This window comes from Peromyscus leucopus, chromosome 17 (genome assembly GCF_004664715.2).
Source record: "Peromyscus leucopus breed LL Stock chromosome 17, UCI_PerLeu_2.1, whole genome shotgun sequence".
Taxonomy (NCBI): Eukaryota; Metazoa; Chordata; class Mammalia; order Rodentia; family Cricetidae; genus Peromyscus; species Peromyscus leucopus.
Window position 1 is genome coordinate 11,219,727 of NC_051077.1, and position 15,941 is coordinate 11,235,667.

The 15,941-nt window shown below is 46.8% G+C and overlaps 1 protein-coding gene across 3 annotated transcripts in view; it reads left to right on the top strand.

The window, feature by feature from the left end:
- Positions 1 to 6,016: 6,016 nt before the first annotated feature.
- Positions 6,017 to 15,941, top strand: part of Zmat4 (zinc finger matrin-type 4) — a 396,765-nt gene continuing 386,840 nt past the window's right edge. For all 3 annotated transcript variants that reach the window (XM_028887786.2, XM_028887784.2, XM_028887787.2), the window contains exon 1: positions 6,017 to 6,179. The gene's annotated coding sequence lies outside the window, so the exon portion shown is untranslated. The remainder of the gene's footprint in view (positions 6,180 to 15,941) is intronic.

The window sequence follows — 15,941 nt, forward strand, 5'->3', positions numbered from 1 at the left end:
CTCTTCCTTTCCTTCTTCAGACAGGAGCTCGTGTAGCCCAGCCTGGCCTTGAACTAGCCATGTAGCCAAGGACAACCTTGACCTTCTTGAATGAATATACACCTACTTCATTTCCTAAGTTACATTTATAGTTGTGTGTGTGTGTGTGTGTGTGTGTGTGTGTGTGTGTGTATGACATGGCATATTTGTAGAGGTCACAGGACAATTTGGGAGTTGGTTCTTGCCTTTCATCACATGGGTCCCAGAAATCAAGCTCAGATTATCCAACTCGGAGGCCAGAGTTTTTACTCACTGAGCCATCCAGCTGGGCCATGACCTTGAACTTCTGATCTTTCTGCATCTGGAATTCTGGGGCTGCAGGTCTGAGTGACACACCCAGTCTCTTCATGTGGTGCTAGGATCAAATCTAGGGTTTTGTGCATAGTAGGCCATCATTCTATTGACTGAGCTGTCCTAACTCCATCACTCCTGGAAATGATCGTAATTTCACTTCTCTTTCTGACACACACATATGCACATACTCACGCATGCACTCATGCATACACACATATGCACAGCAGTGGAGGGAGGGGTGAAACGGAGGGATAAAGCTTCTCCCAGAATTCATAGTACTTAAATGATAGAGGTGCTTATTTATGGTTTTACACCGTAACTGAACATGCCAGACTTTCTGGGCCAGTGGAGGAGTTCTGTTTTATCAGTGTTCCTTTGTCCAAATCTCGCCTGGTCAAGGTCAAATGACTAAGGTGGAGACAGGTGTTTTGCTATGCCCTTTGTCCTAGATTTTGACTCCTAATACACGGTGTCTCTTTTGCTAGCCATGCCCATTCTGGGAAAGTCACTATGGAAGTGACTGACATTTTTGGAGAGGATGGCATGCAAGAAAACCACACATCCCACATCCTTTCGTTCCCTCAAGTATTTGAGGGAGAGGAGAGATACTTGAAGTGTGACTGAAAGATGGAGAAAATTGTGAGGAGGGAAGGAAGCCCTCACTCCGGAGTCTGGTTGAAGCCTCCCTCCAGCTGAGAAGCAAGGATTCCAGTACAATCAGATGTGAAAAGTGGCGGACTAGAACACCTTTGATATGTGGATATTTTATGTTAAAATAGCAATGAGTCAGGATCAAGGCCTGAATGTGTATGATCTTGATACATGACCTCGTTCCTTTTCTCAGACATTATTGGGAAATGTCAAGCTGGACTGTTAACTTGGTTTAGAGCAGAGGCATCCTGCCATCTTGCATTCCTGTAATTCAGACTTCTACCTTATCAAATGTCACTCACTTAGGTACCCCGAAGAACCACCTGGTGATCTTAATTTCAGTTCTCTCCTCGTTGGCTTCAGCTGTCAACCTGACGCATTGTACATCTGAGGGAGTTTCAGCTGGGGGATTGCCTCAATCCGATTGACCTGTGGGCATGTATGTGGGGCATTTTCTTGATCACTAATTGATGGAGGAAGGCCCAGTCCAGTGTGTGTGTGTGTGTGTGTGTGTGTGTGTGTGTGTGTGTGTGTGTCTCGGTTCGGGGGAGGGGTGTGTGTGTGGGTAATCATCCCTGCACAGCTGGTCCTGGGATTTTTAAAAACTCAGGTTGAGCATGAGCCAGAATAAGTGAGCCAAAATGTAGCTTACCTCCATGGTCTCACCTTCAGTTCCTGGTTGAACTCTTGTCCTGATTTCCCTTGAGGGCAGACTGTAACTGTAAGATGAAATAAACCCTTTCCTCCACAAGTTGTAGATGTGTGTTTATTTAAATGGTATGAAGTAAACAAGGTCAGAAATCAGAATCAGGAGTGGGGTATTGTTTTGATTGACCTGAACATGTTATTTTAGGGAAGGATTGTTGAAGTGTTTGGAACTTTGGGCAGGAAAAGCCCTGAAGTGCTCAGAAGGGAATGGACTGCTATGTGAGAAAAATACAGATATAATGGACGTCTGGCTTGTGATACTTCAGAGAGAAGCCGAGACTATCATGTCTAGGCAGCCAAAGTCGCATCTCAAGCTGGCAGCCAAATAATGTAAAAGAGTCTCCCATGTAATGCTGTTATTGGTGGCACGAAAGCTTCAAGATTGAAGACGTCATAGAGATAAACTGAGCCTTGGCACTTTGAGAGGCCAGCAGAGGCCATTGGTGAATGTGTGGTCTCGGGGCAGTGGAGACCCCAGGGTCAAAGGGGTCACGGTGAGACCCTGGCACCAAGTGGCAGGGGCTGGATTCTCACCAGAGAGGCCGGGAATCAACATGTGAAAAGTGAAGCCTCCTTTGCAGTGGAGAGTCCAGGATATTGGAGAAGCCAGGACTGTGGGAATATCCACCAAAGATAGTGGCTGAAGTGGAGAGGAGGCAGCCTGAGCCTACAAGACAAGCTGTGTAGCACACGGGTTGCAAAGCCATAGACATGGAGTTACTTCAGCCCTCTGGAGCCCAGAAAATCTTGACTGAGTGCAAGATGTTGGACACTGAGCTTTTTACACTGTTCAGTTGGGTGTCTCTTTGATGTGATTGTCATTGTGTCCTGATTCTGCCCTCTAGGAATAATAAAGTATGTAACTTCTTGTTGTTTTCCATCTTTTAGGGACCCACAGAGAAGAGTCTTCTCAGTTTTAAAGTGTTAATATTTTAAAGACTGTGGGATGTTTAGAGCTGATTTGGGGGACAAAAAAAAAAAAAGAAAGGTTATGGCTTAAAGTGACATGTTTGTATCAAGTTGACCCTGTGTGGGTTGCCCTGGTTAGCTTTAGCTATCAGACCAGGGTTATCTGAAGGAACCTCAGTTGGGGAACAGCCTAGACAATGGTCTCTTGGCAAGTCTATGGGCATTTTTCTTGCTAGTTGATGTAGGAGGGCCCAGCTCCCTGGGTGCTGTATCGTCCCTGGGAAAGTGGTCCTGCGTTGTATAAAAAGCAGGTGGATCATGAGTCAGAGAGTGACCCAGTATGCTGTACACCTCCATGGTCTCAGCTTCAGTTCATGCTCTGCTTGAGTGCCTGCCTCGATGTCCATCAACTGTGGACTACCCCTGGAATAGGAAATAAATCCCTTCTCCCCCAAGTTGCTTTTGATGTGGTGTTTATCACAGCAACAAAACAAAATAGAATAAATTTCTTACCAACATCTTGAAGATTGAAGTTTCAAAACCTGTCAAAATCCCATATAGAAAATATTGTAAATACAACAAAGTGAGACTCTCTCTTAGGGAAGCCTACACCCATTTTTTTTCAGCTGCACATTCCTTTCTTCCTAAATGCTTTCTCCTCTTGCTTAAAATCTTTAAAAACATATCTTTTATGTCTTTTAATGAACCACAATTCTGCTTTATAGTGGCTAGTTCTGAAATTCTTTTCTGAGTTGAAGTCAAGGATCTGGTTTTAACTGAGTCAAGGTCCTTCGAAGAGAAGGGGCCTGCCTCCCTCAGGCTTTTGTATGTGACAGTACAGAGCTGTAATTTCTGTCTTTGTTCCCAGTGACAGAACTGAACGAAGAGGATACTGAAGGGACTGGGGACCTGGCATCCTCTCAGAAGCTGTGGCAGTTCATAGCCTTTCAGCTCTAGGTCTCTGAAGTGGGCTCTCCCATCTCAACCTACCAAGGATGAGCTATAGCAGCAAAATGATGTCTCTGTGAGGCTCAGAACTGCACACCTTGGTGGTGAACTCTGTGCTCTCTATGAGTTATACAGATATACAAATACTGCTACTAGAGACCAAGGTCTGGGCTGGAGGTTTCCAGATTCTTGGCCACTTATCTAAAGAACTGAAAATAAGAAGTCATGCAGATTTGTAAAAGAAGCAAATTTCATTTGCAGATAAGCAATGATAGAGATTAAAGATGGATGTGTTGTAAAGATCGACAGTAGACCACCTGAGTCAAGTTCTAAAGAGCCATAAGCTGCAGCCCGAGGTCTCTTTTTATAGAGTCGAAGGAAAGGGGGGTTGGCAACTAAGGGCTGTATAGTGGTTCTCTACTTAAACTGAGGTTGTATAATCATTTTTTTCTATTGTGCATGTCCCTTCCCATAATGCATTTTTATTTTTTTTTTTTAATTAAAATTTTTTAAGGGTTTTTCAGACAGGGTATCTCTGTGTAGCCCTGGCTGTCCTGGAGCTTGTTCTGTAGACCAGGCAGCCAGGCTGGCCTCAGATGCAGAGATGCGCTTTCCCCTGCCTTCTGAGTGCTGGGATTAAAGGCCTGTGCCACCACCACCTGGCTATGCGTAGGCATAGACATAATGGTGGTAAATAGGGGGACACGATTTGCCTTACTTCACATCTACCCAAACAAGTCCAGGCTGGATCAGCCCTTCTGTTCTTCCTTCTCAGATACATTGGGAATATACTTGAAGAGAAACTGTCCATATTTGCCTGTTACCAGGAGTCTGAGAACTCATACTACTGTTATGTAAAAATCCACGTAACCTGATGCAGATGGAGGGGTCAGGATGTTGTGAGGTTGCTAGGTACATTGTTTAGATAGGAGCGTATGTGCAGAGAGTGTGCAGGTGAAGAAACTACATTGCCAGGTGAGTTCTTACTGGGAGGGGGGGAGGCACTACTAAATTATCTCCTATTCTTGCCTCTCTCAATAGTATTTCCATACTCCCAGAGTTCAGAATATATTTATGGAGCCAGGCATGTATGCGTGAGCTAGATGCTACCCCACCAGGTGGAGGACAACATGCCCTGTGCTGCTGAGGATGTGGAGAACAACAAGACAGCAGCTCATTGGAGCCTAGGATAGATGGGATGGGTTGGGCTTTATCTTTCCAAAGAGGTGGGATTCCAGTAGAGAAGCCTGAAGGACTGCCTCTAATGAACCTGAACCTGATTTTTTTTTTCCCTTTGAATTTCAGTACCCTGAAAGTTAACCCAAAGCCTCGCACATGCAGGCAAGTACACGCTCTGCCAATGAGCCGATCTCCACGGAAGTAGATTTTCTAAGAACTTTATCTTTCAAAGATCCTTCTTAATCATTTTTTCTTAGCAGACTCTAAATCACGTCCTTTTTACATGGTGAGCAAGCATGGAGCTGGACAAAAGTAAAACCCTTCTGTATGGGTCTCTGAGTGAGAAGTTGAAGTGTTCACCAGATGTAGGTTGAGGTGCCACTTTTTTTTTTTTCCTTACTTGCTTTGGCTGATAATTTTCGAGATTGTGCAGTTAATGGAATGAAGCCATGTTAGAATAATGAAAAAAAAAAAAGACCAAACAAACAAACAATCAATCAGGTTCCTGTTGGGTACTTAGGTCCAGACTCTACTTGCTCATTTGGGCCTCCCGTGGTGAGAAACCCCAGACTTTTGTGGACTTTAAGAACAGCTCTCTCCAGACTCCAGACAGAGCGCAGAAGGAAATGGCGACCTGGGGCTGGGGCAGTTAGTGAACCTTTAGGGAAAAGAATTAGGCACATGAACAACCAGTGAAAGCATGTACTATGACCCCCTGAACGATCTGAAACGACCTTCAGATGACCTCCAAGATGTAAAAGCATCACTCTGTTTCTTCAATCCTCAACCTTGCCCTGCTTTCCGGAGCCTTTTGATACGTTATGATTCCTACAAGACTCAGGAATATTTACCAGCAAGGGGAGACATGAGGAAATAAGCCAGGTAATTGTTGCAATGGGCTTTGTTCTGTGGAAGTTAAAATGCTGGGGCAAGAATCTCTCTCTCTCTCTCTCTCTCTCTCTCTCTCTCTCTCTCTCTCTCTCTCTCTCTCTCTCTCTCTCTCTCTCTCCTCTCTTCTCTCTCCTCCCCCCACCCCTTTCTCGACCACCCCACCTTTTTTGGTTCTCCTCCCCTCCCTTTTCTGGAGTCCCAGTTCCCCCCAACCCCGGACACCTGGCGGTAGGAGAACCTTACAGGTTGTCAATGAAACATGGAATTATTTCCTTTGATGGCTTAGATAATAGTAGGAGCCAAAGCAATGAGTGAGGTCGGCTGAGACCAATGCAGTCCTGCCCGGGACTGGAGAGCCAATCACAAGAGCAGGAGGCGGGGCTTCGGCGCCAGCAGATAATTGCTAAGTGCCTCGCTAGCACAGTTGGTCCGAGCTGCTGAAAGGTCTGGTCGCAGAGGCAGGAACGCAGCATCCTCAGCGTGCTCCATCCCGGCTGCATCCTCCTGCGCTCGGCCGGCAGCGAGCCTCCGGACGAGAGCCCCTCTGCTTCTCGGAGAAGGTACCTTTATCTGTGTCCCGGGAGAGGGGGCTGCTTCCGCTGTGTTTTCGCTCAGGCTTGCAGTTAGCACAGGTGGAGGGATTGCAGAGAGAAGAGAAAAGTTTAAGGGGAAGAAAGGTGACGAAGGTGGAGACCCACTGTCTTTTGTTGGGAGGAAAACAAGCCTACAATTCGGAAAAAACTTCTGCGCCCGTCAAGAGCTAGGTTTGTTTACTACTCTTAATTGGCTGCGCTCAGGTCCATCAAATGGTTCTGGTTTGGGGCCAGGGGACCTGCATGGTTAGGGTGTAGACTCAGGTTTGCTGGGTGACTGAGGCTGGACCCCAGATCGGCAGCTTCCTGGGCCAGCATGATGCTGTGATCCTATGCACGAGCTGGTTCCAGAAGCAAGCTCGGTTTGATTGGATTTCCTGCCATTGGCCAGGTCTGTCCTGTCCGCTGTACCTTGACCTGCCTTTGCCCAAACTACCGTGACCTTCAACTCCAGTTCTTCCGCAAACTTTTCTCATCTTCTCCTGGGCTACTTTTGCCTACTTTCTCTCCATCTGTCTTCATTTGGTGAAAAGAGAAATTTCGTAGGGTGTAGGAGACTGTCCCGTTTGACCCCGGGAACGTCTGTCTGCGCATCACCCCCAACTTGGTGAGAAATAGAACCCTTGCCATTGGCAAAGAAATGACTTCATTGATCAGCTCCTGAACACTCGGGAAGACTTTCTTGATTTGGTATATATACCCCCAAACACAGTGGGGATGGAGCTGAATTTTTTTCTCAGGGTGCTTTACACTCCTATGAGAGAAAGGAAGTCTGAGGTCCCACAGCTCTGGAAGTGAGGCTGCTGGGAAGGGGGGCTCTGGGGGCTAGTTCTGTCTAGATGCGCAGGTGCGCTTGTGGCAGGAAGATGGTGCTGGAGTCCCTGCTCACACTGCTTCTGGTAACCGCTCTTCAAGTAGAAATGCTCGCCATGGCCCATGGTTGGTTCTTGAATATGCCACACCGTGGGACTCCAAGGGCCTCACTTTCACTGAGACCCACTTTGGATACTGGGGATATCTCCTTTCTGTTGACTTTTGCCACAGGGAAGCGCTAGGTAAGTGGACGTTGGGGAAGTGGTGTCCCCAGTGCCGGTGAAGGTGATGTCCTTGGCCTTGAACTCCCTGCGTAGTTCCTGGTGCCTATCGCTACAAGGCACACCGTGGTGTGTCATACCTGCAATGTCGTCCGTGCCCAGGTGATGTGACAAGTCCCTGGGTTTTCAGGGGATGCAGGGTCCAGGTGAATTCCTTCCCTTTGCTTTCTGTTCCAGACTTGAAAGAGTCCTGACAAGGGTGTTCTGGGAAGGGTTCGCAACAGTACCGCATCCATGTGACACCTTTCCCACTGCCTCAGAGGTGTGACAGCCTGGATTCTTCTTCTCCACAAATCATTTCCACTTTCAGTTCCTATGTTCTTCACTACCACGCACAACAGGTTCCCCTTCACTTCCGTTAGGCAACTGTTGTGGATGGGAATTGTCATTATAGAAGTTCTAGTCCCGATGGTGGGAGAAATAGCTGCCTAGGTTTGTTCGGTTACAGCTGGTCAGGGTGCCTGACCTCTTTTGTGCATGGATTGTCTGGAAGTTGCAAAACAAATTCCAGGCTCTGCATAGCATGACTCCTGGTATCCAAGGTCCTTGGGGGAAGTGAACTTTTCTAGGTGGTTGGGGGGCAGTTCTAAAGGATATTTTTTTTCTCTGTGATGTAAGGCACATGACCCCAAAGAGGCCATGGGGTCAGTACCTAGCATTGAGAAAGTGACCTGAATGGGGACACCCTGTTTGGTTTTGTTCTCTTTCTCATGAACATAGGAATAACTTCAGCAAGCTTTTGAGTTGGAGGGATGTCCTGGTTTCTGACCCAGGAGCAGAACTCAGGGTCCCCTTTCCATTTCTGCCTATCTGTGATCTGTTGGTGTCTATCATGATGGAGAGCATTCAAGCAAGGCATTTTAAAACAGCTCCTTGTGGTGACTCATGCACAGAGGAAAAGGCTGGGTGGGGGAGGGAGCTGAGCGAGCTTTGAAAAGTACAAGTGGGACACGCTGGAGCACTTGCTTTCTCTCCTTCCTCCTCCTCCTCATTCCTCTTCCTTGTATTTCCTCATTTGGAACAGAGATCGTTAAAATAACAACTTAAGCTAAAAAAGAAAAAAATGAGTATAGAGCTGGAGAGTAATTGACAAAACTCCAACCACCCTCATTGGGGCTTTACCTTGCACAGTGTGGGCACAAACCCCAGGACCCTGAACCTCTGCCATGGAGAATGTAACCGTGGTCTGTGGCTGATGAACTCCTGTGAGGCTGGGTGCTTGCTTGTGTGTGAAGGAACTGATGGATGCTCTGGGAATGAAATTTGTTGGTTGTCTGTCGTTTTATCGAAGTGAACATGATCACTTTAGCTGGACACCTGGATGGGCACCATGCATCCATGTAGTGTTTTTCTTTTTGCCCACTTGGCCAGCCAGGGCTTCTGTCCTGAGATGCTGTGATGTGGAGGGGCGACATCTTTCTGCTGTGCTAAGCCCAGTGTGATTGATTGCCCTGGCAAATAAGAGACTTTGTCTACCCCCCTGGACCTCAGTGCCCACCATCCTTCCTGTCATCCCTCTCCATGATAAACATGTCAATAAGTAATCTCTTTGCCAACCTGCTTCGATCTCCTCATTTTGTGCAGATTTTGCTGTTAAAGAAAATCATGTCCAGAAATAAGATTGAAAACATATTAAAATTTCTATCAGAGAAGTGTCTTTTTTCCCCATCTTTTAAAATTTAATTCTGTGGTTTGGGGGAAATCAAATAAGCACGTTTATTGGGTTAGGCGTTTTGGTAAATGCCGTCATGATGTCTTCCTTCTCTTAGCGGGTGTATGAATTCCCCAGCTATCCTTTGGGAGGGTGTGTCTGCAGGTTTGAAGCAGTCTGGAACATCCTTGAAAGTCGACAAGATTAAGTCGCAATGTGCCACTGTTTATTCAAAGTGGCAAAAGGCTGTTTTGAAATCTAAGATCAGTATTCTCCATGTTCGAGTGTCCTCCAGTCTTCAATTAGGAAAATTTCAGAGCCAAAATTATGAGTAAATAGCTCTTCCAAAGCATTATTCTGTACACCTAGTCTCCACCCTTCATCCCAGCTGGGGACTCAGTTCACCTGAAGCAAGCAAGTACCTTACTCCATTTGATAGGTAGGTATATTTCTCTGTCTTTCTTCCATTCTGGTTTTCCCCGCTGTCTTGAGACACCCTAGAAGAGATTTCCTCATAGACACTGTGCTCACATCAGCTCAGAAAGAGCTAACCAGAGGCCCCCGGAATGCTGGATTAGCCATCAGAGAGTGCCCCATGGAATTGATGAGGTAAACCTTTCACCAAGTTCAGTTCTAACTCACACCTCAGCAGAGGTCCGGGGTGGCGTGCTGCTGGTTCTGTGAGGCAGACAGGGCAGAGGCCTCTGGGCAAAGATGATGCCTACCAGGTGTAGGAATCCTGCTGCTCTTCTGTCCTGAGAATCACTCCTCAAGTTCCCTTCCACAGCCTCCACGGGGTTCAGCTGGGGACTGACCTTGCAAACATTAGCGCACAGCACAGTCTGCCTGCCATTCTCCCTGTTTCTTTGTTCTCTTTTAATCGGAACCTATCAGTAATTAGAAAAGATCAGATTCACTCCCTACATTAAGTTAACAGTGGAACTTACGGAGGTGTTGAAGTCTTTCTCTCATATCCCACAAATATACCCCACTACCACCCAGCTACACTCACTTCCAGTGGTTGCTTATTAACCCCAAACCCAAAGACGTTTCTAGCAGAAGTTCAGGCATCTGCTGGCAGGACAAGAAGGACAGAACTGAAGAGATGCAAACTGAGAGACGACGGTGGCTCTTTGCTTGTCAGCTGAGACACTGCCGTGACCCCTCAGGGAGTTGTGGTAGTATTTGGGGTTTTAGCTGTGTATAGTGGCACATGACTATAATTCCAGTACTTGGAAGGTGGAGGCAGGATCATGGGGGAGGGGGGTTTAAGGCAGGCTTAGGCCATATAAGGAGATCCTACCTGCCCCCCCCCCAATCAAAAATGAAAAAACAAAAAGGAGTATTGGGTCTGGCACTTGAACCCTGGGATTTGATCTTGGACATAGCACTCATTTACTCCTTTGGCTTTTAGTTTCCTCTTGGGTAAAAAGATTGGACTGTGTTCTTCTTCTAGGTCCCTTTCTGCAGTGACCTTCTCTTTTGATCTTGCCAGGGAGTGTACCTCCTGCTGTGGAGGCCACAGCTCTGCGGCCTCCTGTGCTGCCATGGTGACTGGTCATACTTCCAGAGCTAGAATCTGCGAAGATAGGTCAGGAGGCACAGTGGACGGTAGGCCAGAAGGGGGAAAAAAAAAACAAACCAGGCGGAGGGGTGATGTCATAACTGATTCTGGTTTAGGAGGGGATGTTATATGGAGGATGGCGACCAGCTGTTCTCCATCTCCAGTAAGGATTGAACGAGAGAAAATAGACAGAAATTGTAGCAGATGGACTTAGATTAGGTATGAGGAAGAATTTTCCATCAGCAAGATTTTTTTTTTTTTTTTTAAAAGGAAGGTTGTGAGCCTCCAAGATAATCTTTAAGACAAGGAGAAGCTGGAGGTGTTAGCTGGAGTTGGGGCTGGAGGACTGTGAGTAGGTAAAGGGCAGGATTCCTTGAGCCTCAGGCTCTCTCTCTCTCTCTCTCTCTCTCTCTCTCTCTCTCTCTCTCTCTCTCTCTCTCTCTCCAGGAGAAAACCTACAGTCATTTCTCCCAAACCATACCCTTGGCTTCCGGGTCTGGAAGTTCCTGAGGCGAGTGAGGAATACGGTGAACCTGGGGAGCCCCTTGGGTGGAACCCCTTCCTTCTGCCCTGAGCTGGCTGCCACCTTGACGGCACTGTCTGCCCATTGCCTAGAGATAGTCTGCACCGGTCTTTCCTTGCAGACCTGGCACGTGATCTCAGAGAGGTGAAAGCATTTGGTGGCATCACCTCGGGAATCAGTGACAGAACTGGTCCCAGAATTAAGCACCCCTTCCCGTCTTCAGAATCAGGGTTATCGTCTTTGTAGCTCATTTCCTTTTCTTCCCTGAACGGAACAGACTATTTGATTTACTTGGCTCTAATATCTGTTTACCTGAAAGGCCAAGATTGACATCTGTGACTGAGCCTTGTTCAATGATAGTTCATTATACCTGCAGCTGGTACCGTGTTCTCTCCACAGCACCCATTGCCCACACTGTGTGTCTTTTCCATAATTACTCATTGTCCACACTGTGTGACTTTTCCCCAGCACCCATTGCCCACACTGTGTGCCTTTCCACAGCACCCATTGCCCACACTGTGTGTCTTTCCCACAGCACTCATTGTCCAACACTGTGTGCCTTTCCCACAGCACCCATTGCCCACACTGCACTTGACTACACTTTCTGCAGTTTACCGGGCACACTGTTCCGTCTCCAGGCACAGGTTGGGAGGAGGCTGCTCTGCCATCTCTGGGACCCTGCAGTGTTGCTGCTGGGTCACACGGCAGCATTTCTGTCAGGACCCAGAACAAAAAGAAGAGAACAGATAGGGAGGGAAGGAGCATCAAGAAGAGAGATGGGGAAATCATGGGAGACACTGAGTCTGAATCTTGCAATGGTTAGCGATTATAGCTATCCATTCACCTTCTTCACAGAGATAGTGGAATAAAAAGGCCCATGACAGAGGTCATACCATGAATACAATACTTCACCCATTACCTTCTGAAGAGGCAGAACAAATAGCGGGATGTGTGGAGCACTAATAGAAGGTGGAGAGCAGCCCACAGGAGCTTCCCCCCAGGGTCCAAAGTCTGGCTGTCTGTGAGGTTGGGGGAAGAGCCTCACACTTCTGACCATGAGGCCGCGGCGGGGAAGGTCTTCCCTTCATGGTCTTTGAGTGAGCAAGAACTGAGCACCACAAAAGAAGTCCTCAGACTCAGGCAGCAGGGCAGGATGTCTGCCCGAGGAATGGCTTAGATGGGAAATTTTAAGGAACCAAAGGAAGAAAGGGCCTTGCAGACATCACATGGGGCTGGTCAGGCAGGTTCCCCCCCAGAGTGTAAGATGGGCTGCCAGGGCAGAGCGCTCTGGAAGAGACAGAGGAAGAGGTGGAGGGATCAGAGTCTGTTGCAGAGGGAGAGTGAAGTAACCACACCTGGGGGAGAACTTTGAGGAATCCATTAGATATGCAAGCCCTCAGAGTGATTCATGGTGTCTTTGTCCTTCAGGGTGACCTTCACCTGCACTCACTCTTTCCTCCTCGGTTTTGATGCTGTGGACTGTACTTGAAATAAGTGTGTTAAGTAGAGTAGAGCTGTGTCTTGGATGTGAGGCTCAGCCTGGCTTATTGGTGGCGGGAGTGGGGAGCAGTGATTCATAAGGAAGTCTCTTTAAGAAACGGGTGATTGAGACTAGGGAAAAAGTAATTTACCACTAGGCCTATGAGACAGGGATGGGCAGAGGGGAAGCCATGTTTGCACGGCTCAAAAGCATGGGATCGCACAACATGCCTGAAATACTTGGGTGCCGTTATATCTGAATCTATGAGGTACGTTTGTCGGGGCGAGAATAGGAGGTCGTGTTCTGGGTGCTTGCCAGGTAGGAAGGGTCCAGTTGGCCAGGTGAGGGGCAGAAGGGTTCCAGGCAAGAAATGACACAGTGTCATTTGGAGCTAGGAATAATAGCGAGGAGTAATAGCCAAGTGGAGAAGATGAGGTTTGGGGCGGGGCTTAAGAAGGGAAGACCCAGCCTTGGACTGGTGAAAAGTGATGGGAGCCTGAAGAAAGACAGACGGTGGCAGCAGAGAAGGCCAGCAAGATGGCTCACTGAAGACACTTCCAGCTCAGCTCTGGGAAAACTCCCAGGGCCAAGGTGACTTCTGCATTTCTTCTTCAATGCCTCACAACTGAATTCCAGGAAGGATGCGAGTTATTAGTGCAGGGCATTTTGCCTGCATGGAGCTGAGCTCCTGGGGAAAGCAGCCCACTCTGCAAGGACTGGGGACTGCCTGAGGCCTGTCGGAGGCCTTGTGTGGCTGGAGGGATGGAGTTTGATCCCCAGAGCCCACACAGAGGGGAGTACCAACTTCACACGGTTACAGCCTGACTTCCACTTGCTTGCCATGACATGTGTTCCCCACAACAATACTGCTGCTGCTAGATCTGCTGGCTTTGTGAGTCACAGGAGATCAGGGAAAAAGGAAAGCCGCATCCCAAGGAGGACCAGCTAGCACGTAATAAAGATGACACCATGACGTAAGAGAGACAAGACCAGCCATTGCTACTGAAATAGGGTAAGAGGAAGTGGGTCAAGGGGCTGGAGAGATGGCTCAGCAGTTAAGAGCACTGACTGCTCTTCCAGAGGATTGGGGTTTGAATCCCAGCACCCATAAGGCAGCTCACAACTATCTGTAATTCCAGTTCTAGGGGATCCAATGCCCTCTGCTGGCCCCTGTGGGCACTGCACAGACATATATGCAGGCAAAAACACCACAGGCACAAAATAAATACAACTCAAGCAGAAATTCAAAACAGGAAACGACTTCAAACTACAGGGAGAGAATATAAGTGAGGTGTTATAGTTCATGCTTTAATGGAAAGGCCTGCTAAGACACAGGTACAGAATCATCAAAGGACGTTGTGAACTATTTTCCTGCAGAATATTAGAAGAAGAAACTGTTCTGTCGATAGAAAAGTGGGCGAAGATTTCTGGACAGATATTTCAAAAACATATAGAAAAGAAATAAGTGGCTGGAGGATGCACTCGCCTTGTAGTTAATATGCAAAATTAAAACCAAGATATTGTTAGCTGCCTAATAGATTAGCAAAAATGAAAAATGTCAGTGCCCTACCCAGGGTTGTAGAGAACAATAGACATTTATATACTTCACTGGTGGGAAGATAATTTGAAAATATGAGACAGGTCTCAAAAACTGCCCTTTAAACCGGCAAGCAGATCTTCTCCAAGGAATTAACCCTAAAGAAATGAACAGAGATGTGCAAAGTAGTTCTAATCAGGAAGTGTCCTTTCAGCATGATTCATGCTAACAAAACATTGTGTGGGGGGATTAATTAAATCTAATATGGGTCATCTATAAAATGGAAATCAAAGAAGCTATTAAAACTACATTGAATAATATATAAGGATGCAGAAAGTGCTAATAATACATCTATTAAGTAAAGACTGAAAAGTAAATAGAGTGTAATTGCAATTAAAGTGAAATGGAATATCATAACATGGAAATGAATAAATTTATTTATTTATTTATTTTTTACTTTTTGAGTTTTTCAGATTTCAAACAGGAGAAATATTATTCTGCAAATTAGAAACAATGTTCTTTCTTCATATTGAAAATTGATTTTGCTTTCAGACAATATATTCTGATCAGGTTCTCCACCATCCCCAGCTCCTCCTAGATTAACCCACTCACCCATTCACACTGCCCCTCCCCCCATTGGAAAACAGTCAGGTATCCAAAAAGTAAAAATAAAAACAAACCAATCAACCAGAATAGGGGGCAACACAAACAGAAAAACCAGAGCCAAAGAAAAAGTACAAGAAACACATGCAGATGCACAGTCACATGCATGCATTCACATACTCAGAAATTCTACAGAAACACAAAATCAGAAACTATTATGTATAAGTAAAAAATAAGTAAGGTTAAAAAAAAAATACCCTGACGTATATTATGAGATAAAGAACCTCTAAAAATATCATTGAGTTCTTTTTGTGTTGGCCATCTACTGCTCGCATGGGGCTTACCTAGCCTTAAGAGTGGTCTGTTTCCCCAGCGAGACTCCATCGGAGAAAACGAATTTTTCGTTTACAAGTGGTTACCAATTGGAGAGAGCTTCTGGCTTAGGGATGGGGGCGTGTGTCCACTTCTCTCAGCATTGGGATCCCATATGGGGCAGATTCGTGCAGGCCTGGTGCATGCTGCCTTAGTCTCTGAGAGTTCATATGTGCATGAGACCTGCTGTGTCTAGAAGGCCTTGTTTCCTTGGCGTCCTCCATCCCCTCTGGCTCTTACACTCTTTCTGTCTCCTCTTCCACAGAGAAACAATGCTCTTTTAAGTCAGTCCTTCCAACTATAGATATTCAGGCAGTGACTATACACGTAACAGTACTGTAGGCTCGATGCTCACTTCATAAGATGGGCACGTGTCCTCAGTGCATTTGGAAAGGTGATGATAAGTGAGTACAGCCCTGAAATCCAGCAGGCACTTCTCTGTGAAGAGCTCAACTTCTGCTCCTCTGCACAGGCAACAGGCATTTCGGGTGGCCGGGCCGTGTGACCTCTTGCCATGTCACTCTGTCACAGTGATGAGACCTTTCTTAGGATTTGGAGTAGTATATTTTCATATATCACAAGTAGAGACGTTAAGGCTCAGCGAGGCTTGTGACTTAATCCGGGTAGTAAACCTCCTGAGTGGCATTGGTAGACACAAGCCCCAGGCTCTGTGGTGCTAGATGCCATGGTCTTTGCAGAATAGCTGATTTGTTGAGCTCTGTGTGCTTCTGAAGGCTGGCTGATTTCCATGGGACAGTGTGGAGCCGCCTTACCCTTCTTTTTAGTTGAGAGCAAATCTATGTGCTGACAGCTGTTCTACTCTGAGCCGGGGCCATGGGTGCTAAGCCAGAGGCGACCCCACTGGCTGCATCCTGTCCGAGAGAATCCTTTGTTCTTGTTTGCCA